The sequence below is a fragment of the Myxine glutinosa genome, chromosome 7, assembly GCF_964187855.1.
Source record: "Myxine glutinosa chromosome 7, kmMyxGlut1.1, whole genome shotgun sequence".
NCBI lineage: Eukaryota > Metazoa > Chordata > Myxini > Myxiniformes > Myxinidae > Myxine > Myxine glutinosa.
In genome coordinates, this window is record NC_136267.1 from 161,481,539 (window position 1) to 161,492,127 (window position 10,589).

The 10,589-nt window shown below is 43.8% G+C and overlaps 1 long non-coding RNA gene across 1 annotated transcript in view; it reads left to right on the forward strand.

Annotated features, from left to right (window-relative positions):
• Positions 1 to 9,532, forward strand: part of LOC137417024 (uncharacterized) — a 44,006-nt gene extending 34,474 nt beyond the window's left edge. Inside the window, exons 3-4 of the long non-coding RNA XR_010982372.1 lie at positions 6,554 to 6,615; positions 9,521 to 9,532. This is a non-coding gene — a long non-coding RNA (uncharacterized LOC137417024). The remainder of the gene's footprint in view (positions 1 to 6,553; positions 6,616 to 9,520) is intronic.
• Positions 9,533 to 10,589: the final 1,057 nt, after the last annotated feature.

Here is a 10,589-nt window from a genome sequence, read left to right on the forward strand (position 1 = left end):
ATCTTCTGGGTCGTCCTGCTCCATGGGGCTGTCCCAATATAAAGTTTTATGCCCCCTACCCTCGCCCCACCCCCTCTCCAATGCTCTGCAGTCTGCAGCCGATCTTACCACCATGTTCTGTGGTGCCCAAGCCACAGCCAAACAGTCCCTTTCTTTTCCTCCTAAAGTGCAATGTGCTTTCTATTTGTGCTTTGATGCCAAAGTCCTCACCGGAGACCTCATCCAAAAACGGGAGGTTTAACATAGCAAACTTACTCTGTAATTGTTATGTCCAAATGTGGGTTTCATCAGAAGGTGGAACAGAGCCCTCCCAGGTCTCAATGTATCCACCTTCGTGTGTGTGTGTGTGTGTGTGTGTGTGTGTGTGTGTGTGTGTGTGTGTGTGTATAATATGTGCCTGATGACATATCAATATGTCACACATAACATGTGTATGATCACGCATCAATATGTATATAATATTGTTGTGCTCACCCTGTAGTGAACACCGCAGGGTGACGGCCGGCTGACCGAGCTTTAACTCTGAGGCGTTTACCCAACTATGGCGGTAGTGATACGCACGGGGGGGTAGTGGAGGGTGACAAGGCTTACCTGAACGGTTGGACACGGCGAGGGTTTTCCGAGACCACAAACAAATAAACGTACAGGACAAGAAAAATTCACAATACAAGAATGAAATGCAAAAATAAAAGATTTAATGAAAATAATTGCATGACGAAAAATGAAAGGGGAGGTAAAACTAAAATTCCTAAATGAAGATCCTCCATCAGACACAATTACAGACAAGGGAATGATAAAGAAATAAAATAATGTTCTTTGTATTTGTAAACGGCCAGCACTCAGCTCTGGTCTATGAGGCTTTTAGGAGTTTGATGGTCGTATCCGCAGTATAGCCACCCCGCGTGGGAAGCACACAAGATGGCGTGGATTTACGCCCTTAGCCAGCCGCCGGCGTGAGGAAAGCAAACAGGATAGCCTCCTTTTGTTTGCTCGCTATCTCCTCCATCTCCGAAGAGCACCACCGTCAATGAACACCCCCTCCTCCGACGTCACAAAGGTTTCCCAAGCTCCACAAGTTCTCCTCACGAGCGCACCCGAGCCAATGCGTGACCGCCCACGACCAAGGCCAGCACCAAGAGAGGGAGAGAGAGGGGGGAATGCACCCTGCCCTCTTTTCGCTGAAGTCACCCTTGAACCAATCCCCGCACCCCACCACTTCAGTCCATGGCCATAACCAATCGTTCCTTTTGGGGCGGGGCCTCACAACCTGACACCCATCGAGAACATTCGGGGGCGGGGTTCCCTTGCCGATCGGCAAATGTGTTGGGTTTCTGTCGGGCTTGCCGGTGTTGTAATGTGCAGAGGTCAAGGCTGGCCGAATGTGCCTTATAAGAACGAAGGGAAAAATCACAAGGGCAATCACACACTGGGGATTATTCTTAAGCCCTACCTAATTAGCATAGCTCCACCCCTCACATACAACAACAACAACATGCATTTTAAGGCCATTTTGCCTGCTAGAGCGGGGGTTAGCCTTGCGGTCCCCATGACAATCTTCTCCATTTTGCCCTATTTTCTGCATCTCTCCTTGTTAACCCCCTTGCCCGCATTTCTTCTTCCACCATCTTTAGCCAAGTCTTTCTCGGTCTTCCCCGTCCTCTACTTCCTTCTACATTAATTTCCATCACTCTTCTCAACCAGTCACTTTCATCCTTCCTCAACACATGACCAAACCATCTCAACCTGTTCCTCTTCACAGCATCAATCACAGGCAATATTCCCATCATCTTTTGCAATTCATCATTTGTCTTCCTCTCTCTCAACGATACTCCGCACATCAATCGAACCATTCACATTTCCACCCTTTCCAGCCTTCGTTGCTGCTCTACGTTCATTACCCATGTCTCGCTCCCATAAATCATAACACTTCTCACACATGCAGCATACACCTTTCCCTTCAGCTTCAGTGACACTCTCCTCCTCATCAGCACGCCACTCAGTTCCCGAAACTTCTTCCATGCACATCTCACTCGAGCAACCGTTGCCGAGTCTGATCCACCTTCTCCATTCAGCATGTCTCCGAGGTAGCAAAATGTTTTCACACCTTCCAGCTTCACGCCGTCTCCAAGATCCAACTCAACATTTCCTCCATCTGCAGCTCCCTCTGTGCACACCTTACATTTGAATGTAGCTGCCACACTGGTAAATGACCCTCTCAGACCACTACATTTTTGATGAACCCACTCAGCGCACATTGTACATTGAATGGAGTTCACTCCGACACCCTTCCTGCACACAGCACATGGCCACTTCCCAGTTCTTTCCACCTCACCACATGCTTTACCACTTGCCATCACCTTCGTCTTTCCGATATTCACCTTCAGACCATTTGTCTCCATACATTCCCTCCACTTGTTCATCTTTTCCTTCAGTCCATCCATACTTTCCGCAATCAACACCAGATCATCTGCATACAACAACTCCCACGGTAAACCCTCCTTTACGTTCTGAGCCAGCACCTCCATCACAGCTACAAATAGTAGTGGACTTAGTACCGACCCCTGATGCACTCCCACCTTCACCTCAAACTCAGCACTGTTCCCATCCTTCGTCCTTACAGCTGTGCGCGCTCTTTTGTACATTGCCATCACTACTCTGATCAACCATTCCTCCACTCCTAACTTCCTCAATGCCCATGTCAATACTTTGTGTGGAACCCTATCGAATGCTTTCTCCAGATCAACAAACCCAAAAAACAACTTCTTCCTCTTCTCCATGTACTTCTCCTGCAACTGCCTCACAATGAAAAGCGCATCTGTCGTTCCTCTTCCTGGCATAAATCCAAACTGCATTTCGTCGATCTTCACTTTCTTCCTTATCCTCCTCTCCAACACCCTTTCCAATACCTTCATTCCATGCTCCAATAACTTTATCGCTCGGTACGAGCCACACTCCAGAGGGTCACCTTTCCCCTTGTATAGAGAGACGAGGGTACTCAGTTCCCAGTCCACTGGAATGCGGCCTTCTTTCACCACCAGATTACAGATCTCTGTCATTCTCTTCACTCCCCAACTTCCTGCTGCCTTCAACATATCTCCCACAACTCCCGTCGGCCCTCCCGCTTTTCCACTCTTCATTGCTTTTATCGCTTCCTCAACTTTCTTCTCAGTTATCGTCTCTGCCGGTCCTAAAACTGGGTTACTCTCTATGTTGCCATCCCATATAGACACATATAGATCTTACTGGCCATGCGGCCTAATGGAATCCCCACTTAGTTACATGAAGGTTCTTCTTCTTTTTCGTGACATTCGGGGCACGCTAATCTTACTATAATTCACCAAATGTCCGTCCGTCTGTCTGTATGTCTGTCTGTCTGTCCGTTCGAAGGTACCGCAAAAACAGCTGAACCGATCGCAACGATATTTTGGGTGGGTAATCCTGGGATCTCCTGGAGTAAAATAGGGTATTGTAGCGGTTACCGGAAGCATACACAATCATCTTGCACCGGCCGATGACGCAACTGGCGAGCGGTGACTTGCCCGGACTCGCCCGGACATGTCCAGACTTGCCTTTCCCGGGCGAACACTTGACTCGCATACCACGCCCCGTTGAGAGGTGTGGCTTACCTATTTGCATACCACGCCCCGCCTGAGAGGCGTGGCTTTTGTGTGTTGAACTTGGATTATAAATTGCCGCCGGTTCGATCGGCAGATTCAGTGCTTTTGAGTTCTTTCGTGTTGAGCTAAAATAAATAGCTCAGTGAAACTTCGTTCCTGGTGTCGTCCATTTTGTTCGGCTTTATCGTGCGAGCACAGCTCCCACAGTATATTGTTTTTCCAATTTCAGCTTTGGCCTCCAGCATTTTCAGGTTTGGACTCCCGCATAACGTTATTTTCCAGGGTGCCGCACAAACGGCTGCACCAATCAGCTGCACTGATTGGACTCGGTGACCTCGGACAAAGACCTTTTATAAGGACATGGGTTGAATCCCTGCTTGAGAGAATGCCAACCCCCTCCCCGCCATCACGGTCGTCTCTCCAACTCACAATCCCACGAGATATGAGGGAAGGTCGACCCAAAACCAATTATCTTATTTTTGATTCGTATATAAGCATCATTAAAAGTAAATAATGACCTCGGCCAAAGTTCAAACGACGTGAGTTTAATCTCTACATGAGAGAATTCCACATAGCTATTTGGGCGGTGTGTACTCTAACAGATTGCTGTCTTCATCGATCTTGCCAAGGCCGTAACACCTTTCGGCTCAAAATCCTTTTAACTGTTGACTTGGTAGTTTTTACAATGAAGGAAACATTAACAATGTTGTTAAAAGTTTATTTTGTGATTAATTTGTGATTGGAGTTATGTTGTTTGGAATGAGAAAAGAGATATTGAGTTCAAGTAAATGACGACATGCCGTGATGGTTTCTGCTTTCTAAATGTGAACTTCGCGCATCGCCATATGCAGATTCGCCACGGACCCACGATCGATGTTTCTTAACGTGAACGTACCCGTTTGTTTGCGAACGGGTACCTTTTTCATGGAAGTCCTTCACGAACTTGCTGTCCATGTTTGACGTGCGACTGAGGGTGCTACAGGAATGTGGAATTTATTGGTTTCATGCTTTATCATTTTCCGTATCTGCATTGTCTGTTTGCTTTTGTCCTCCCACCCGTGCATAGCAGGGGTATCTCACTAGTCTATACAATTCCATATGGACGAAGGTATTTCATTACCTACCCCCCCCCCCCCCCACAAATGTCACAATATATTTAATAGGTGTGTAATCATGATTCATGCACCTGTACAATCACATATGCGCATGTGCATGTGTAAATCACGATTCATTTATGTGTGCTTGTGTATGCGTCATGGCCACCAGTCATCATCTACACTCGCGAGTCTCTAAAACTGAATGAAGCCTTCCTCGGTCCTGAAGCATCCTTCACCCCAGCAAGGAACCAGGACTCATGGACCAAGCCGGCTTTTTTTCCGTGCTCCATTTAACGGAGTTTTCCCTCCGTTTAACAGCAGCTCCATATTCATTCCATTTCCTAATGATAGAGCTCACTGCGCTCTTGGGAACTTTCAACACTCTAGAAATAGTTTTATCCCCTTCTCCAGATCTGTGCCACCTCAATTCTATCTCGGAGTTCTACGGACAGTTCCTTGGACCTCATGATAGAGTTTCTGCTCTGACATGCACTGTCACCTGAACTGAATGATCTTCTGAATCATTGGAATCTCCCGCGATGAAGCTAACTCCGAGGGCCTTTCACTCACTCACCGCAGGCAGGTTGGTGGTCTTTCTGTCTTCTACCAATTCCTCTCTGGCCTAGCCCACCCGCCCCCCCAGCCCTCTCTGTGCTCTGTCCCCCAAATACTCCTACAGGTCGCACAAGATCTGCCAGTAACCCTCTGATGGTTAAACTGCCAAAATCAAGACTCTGTGCTCACCTTCACTCTTTCATTCCTCTTTTCTCCCGCCTCTGGAACAAACTCCCTCACTCTCATCAATCCCACTCCTCCCTCCAGGTCTTTAAAACAGCTGTTCACCACCATCCCTTATCTTCCCCATCCAAAACCTTGATCTTTTCTACCCCCGTTAATTCACCCCAGATCCACTTTTTTGAAATACCAACTTCTTTCCTGGAAGTCCTAGCAGTGTCCATGTGTTTCATACCTCTCCCACCCCTTTCCCGTGCCTCCTCCCCCCAAGCCCTCTCCCTCCCACAGATCTCCCGATGTGCCTGCTCTCAAATGTTGTATTTCTGTGCTTCCCTCTCTCTCCCCATCTTGTCTCTCGCTCCCTTTATCATATGTTTTATGTTTTATGTGTCAATTTGTCTTTTTGTGATCAATGTTAGCTCTAATACGAGCCTCGATCTTGTGTACAAAAAAAAACAAAAAACTGTGGGACATCATATAGAAAGGTTTGTTTCTTTCTAAATCATGTCCAATCAATTGAATTGGCCACAGGTGGACTCCAATTAAGTTGTAGAGGCATCTCAAGGATGATCGAAGGAAATTCTATGTACCTGAGCTCAATTTGGAGTGTCATATCAAAGGGTTTGAATGCGTATTGACTCAAGACATTTTTTCTTAGACACTCAAGACATTCAGTCTTAATTTTTTTTTTCACTTAGACATTATTAGGTTATAATATGTAGATCAGTGACAAAAAATTTCAATTTAAGCCATTTTAAATTGAGGCTGTAACACAACAAAATGTGAAAAAAGTCAAGGGGTGTGAATACTTTCTGAAGTGCTTTTCTGAAGGCACTGTATGACGAGAAGAGTGGAGAATAGAAGAGAATGGAGACAAGTGAGCCAGGACCTACCAAAATGTAGATGACCAAAAACAATGATTTAAAGGTTTCTGTGTACAGTCAAAAAACGATTATGGAAGTGAAAGAAGCATGGCAGCAACTAATTGTTCTCCTGGGTATGATGATCCAGAACAACCAAGGCAAATGAAAGTGGCTGCTTAGATAGGGTAAAAATGTCAAGTTGTGTTTTTGAACAACCAGTTTGCTTCATTATGTTTTTCAGAAGGGGAGAGCTAAGTGGCCCCAAGAGCACAGCTGAGAAGTCCCCTCCGGTGCCAATCCCAGGTGTAGATTGCATTGCTGTTGCCAAGCAGTTCTAACAGCTGAGCCTGTGCAGTGCACTTGTTAACTCCACTTGCTGGATGGCGACATCATCACAATTTGCTTTTGTTCCAGTCGGCTTGGAGGATGAATATATCCATCCTAGTCTCATTTCAAGCTTCTCATCGGAATATTTGGCATGCAGGATGAATATATCCATCCTAATCTCATTTTGAGCCTCTCATCGGAATATTTGGCTTGCAGGATGAATATATCCATCCTAATCTTATTTCGAGCCTCTCATCGGAATATTTGGCTTGCAGGATGAATATATCCATCCTAATCTCATTTTGAGCCTCTCATCGGAATATTTGGCTTGCAGGATGAATATATCCATCCTAATCTCATTTTGAGCCTCTCATCGGAATATTTGGCTTGCAGGATGAATATATCCATCCTAATCTAATATTGAGCCTCTCATCGGAATATTTGGCTTGCAGGATGAATATATCCATCCTAATTTCATTTCGAGCCTCTCATCGGAATATTTGGCTTGCAGGATGAATATATCCATCCTAATCTCATTTTGAGCCTCTCATCGGAATATTTGGCTTGCAGGATGAATATATCCATCCTAATCTCATTTTGAGCCTCTCATCGGAATATTTGGCTTGCAGGATGAATATATCCATCCTAATCTCATTTTGAGCCTCTCATCGGAATATTTGGCTTGCAGGATGAATATATCCATCCTAATCTCATTTTGAGCCTCTCATCGGAATATTTGGCTTGCAGGATGAATATATCCATCCTAATCTCATTTTGAGCCTCTCATCGGAATATTTGGCTTGCAGGATGAATATATCCATCCTAATCTCATTTTGAGCCTCTCATCGGAATATTTGGCTTGCAGGATGAATATATCCATCCTAATCTCATTTTGAGCTTCTCTTTGGAATATTTGGCTTGCAGGATGAATATATCCATCCTAATCTCATTTTGAGCCTCTCATCGGAATATTTGGCTTGCAGGATGAATATATCCATCGTAATCTCATTTTGAGCCTCTCATCGGAATATTTGGCTTGCAGGGTGAATATATCCATCGTAATCTCATTTTGAGCTTCTCATCGGAATATTTGGCTTGCAGGGTGAATATATCCATCCTAATCTCATTTTGAGCTTCTCTTTGGAATATTTGGCTTGCAGGATGAATATATCCATCCTAATCTCATTTTGAGCCTCTCATCGGAATATTTGGCTTGCAGGATGAATATATCCATCGTAATCTCATTTTGAGCCTCTCATCGGAATATTTGGCTTGCAGGGTGAATATATCTATCGTAATCTCATTTTGAGCTTCTCATCGGAATATTTGGCTTGCAGGGTGAATATATCCATCGTAATCTCATTTTGAGCTTCTCATCGGAATATTTGGCTTGCAGGGTGAATATATCCATCGTAATCTCATTTCGAGCCTCTCATCGGAATATTTGGCTTGCAGGATGAATATATCCATCGTAATCTCATTTCGAGCCTCTCATCGGAATATTTGGCTTGCAGGGTGAATATATCCATCCTAATCTCATTTTGAGCTTCTCATCGGAATATTTGGCTTGCAGGGTGAATATATCCATCGTAATCTCATTTTGAGCTTCTCATCGGAATATTTGGCTTGCAGGGTGAATATATCCATCGTAATCTCATTTTGAGCTTCTCATCGGAATATTTGGCTTGCAGGGTGAATATATCCATCGTAATCTCATTTTGAGCTTCTCATCGGAATATTTGGCTTGCAGGATGAATATATCCATCGTAATCTCATTTCGAGCCTCTCATCGGAATATTTGGCTTGCAGGGTGAATATATCCATCGTAATCTCATTTCGAGCCTCTCATCGGAATATTTGGCTTGCAGGGTGAATATATCCATCCTAATCTCATTTTGAGCTTCTCATCCGAATATTTGGCTTGCAGGATGAATATATCCATCGTAATCTCATTTTGAGCCTCTCATCGGAATATTTGGCTTGCAGGATGAATATATCCATCGTAATCTCATTTTGAGCCTCTCATCGGAATATTTGGCTTGCAGGGTGAATATATCCATCGTAATCTCATTTTGAGCTTCTCATCGGAATATTTGGCTTGCAGGGTGAATATATCCATCGTAATCTCATTTCGAGCCTCTCATCGGAATATTTGGCTTGCAGGATAAATATATCCATCCTAATCTCATTTTGAGCCTCTCATCGGAATATTTGGCTTGCAGGATGAATATATCCATCCTAATCTCATTTTGAGCTTCTCATCGGAATATTTGGCTTGCAGGGTGAATATATCCATCGTAATCTCATTTCGAGCTTCTCATCGGAATATTTGGCTTGCAGGGTGAATATATCCATCGTAATCTCATTTTGAGCTTCACATCGGAATATTTGGCTTGCAGGGTGAATATATCCATCGTAATCTCATTTTGAGCTTCTCATCGGAATATTTGGCTTGCAGGGTGAATATATCCATCGTAATCTCATTTCGAGCCTCTCATCGGAATATTTGGCTTGCAGGATGAATATATCCATCCTAATCTCATTTCGAGCCTCTCATCGGAATATTTGGCTTGCAGGATGAATATATCCATCCTAATCTCATTTTGAGCCTCTCATCGGAATATTTGGCTTGCAGGATGAATATATCCATCCTAATCTCATTTCGAGCCTCTCACCTAAATATTTCGGTCTCTCATTGCATTCCTTCTGTGTCACTTAATTAGTACCTGTCCTCAGTTATGAACTCAGTCCTGAATCATAAATGCGTTTTACCCTGCGCTCATCGAAAAGTCGGGTTAAGCAATTGGTTCATGTTGTCTGTCTGTCTACAGATCGCGGAGCTACTTAATTCCAATTGCACGTCATATTTTGAACACTGCAGAACACGGATTGGAACATGAATCGGAACAAAAGCTGCAGACCAGCGGTACTTTGGCCCTGAATTTATCATACTGTACAGAATATCGGCCCAGTGTGAATACACAGAGAGGAGTAAGGGAATTATTTTTTACTCTTTCTGTTTCTCTAGCAGTCAAACAAACCTGAAAATCATTCCAAATAGGAATCTTGCTGTTTGAAAAAAAAATCTCATTTCAGGGTGAATATGTCCATAAAAATGTGCTTGAAAAAACATATAAGGCACAAACGCAGGCATCCTTAACTAACGTAACGTTTTAAATAAGATGGTGTAGTTGATGGTGCATCAACGGCGGTAAACTTCAGAAAAAAGATTTTTATGCCTCCGCAGACAAAGTCGCTGGAGGCATTATGTTTTCAGGTTGCCCGTCCGGTTGTCCGTCCGTCCGTCCGTCCGTCTGTCTGTCCGTCCGTCCGTCCGTCCATCTGTCCGTGATAGGTTTTCGTTACCGCGATAACTTGAGAATAGCTAAAGAGATATTAGTCAAACTTGGCACAAGTATGTATCATGAGGTAAAGATGAACTGATTAGATTTTGGGGTCACGAGGTCAAAGGGCAAAGGTCAGAGGTCATGTTAGGTAAAAAAATACTCTTACCGCGATAACTTGTGACCCAGTGATGGGATTCTGACCAGATTTGCTACACTTATATAGAATGATGTAAAGATGAACTGATTAGATTTTGGGGTCAAATGTCAAAGGTCAAATCTGTAATCGGTCTATAACTTGAGAATAGTGAAAGTGATCTAATTCAAACTTGGTACAGGTATGTATAATGTAAAGATTAAGTGATTAGATTTTGTGTTCAAAGGTCATATCTGTAATCCGTCTATAACTTGAGAATGGCTAAAGTGATTTAATTCAAAGTTATTACAGGTATGTATAATAATGTAAAGATTAACTTATTAGAATTTGGGGTCCCGAGGTCAAAGGTCAGAGGTCAGGTCAAGTAAAAATGTGAGAACTTGTGAACAGCTAAAGTGATTTAAATTAAAGCATGGTACAGGTATGTATAACGATGTAAACATGAACTG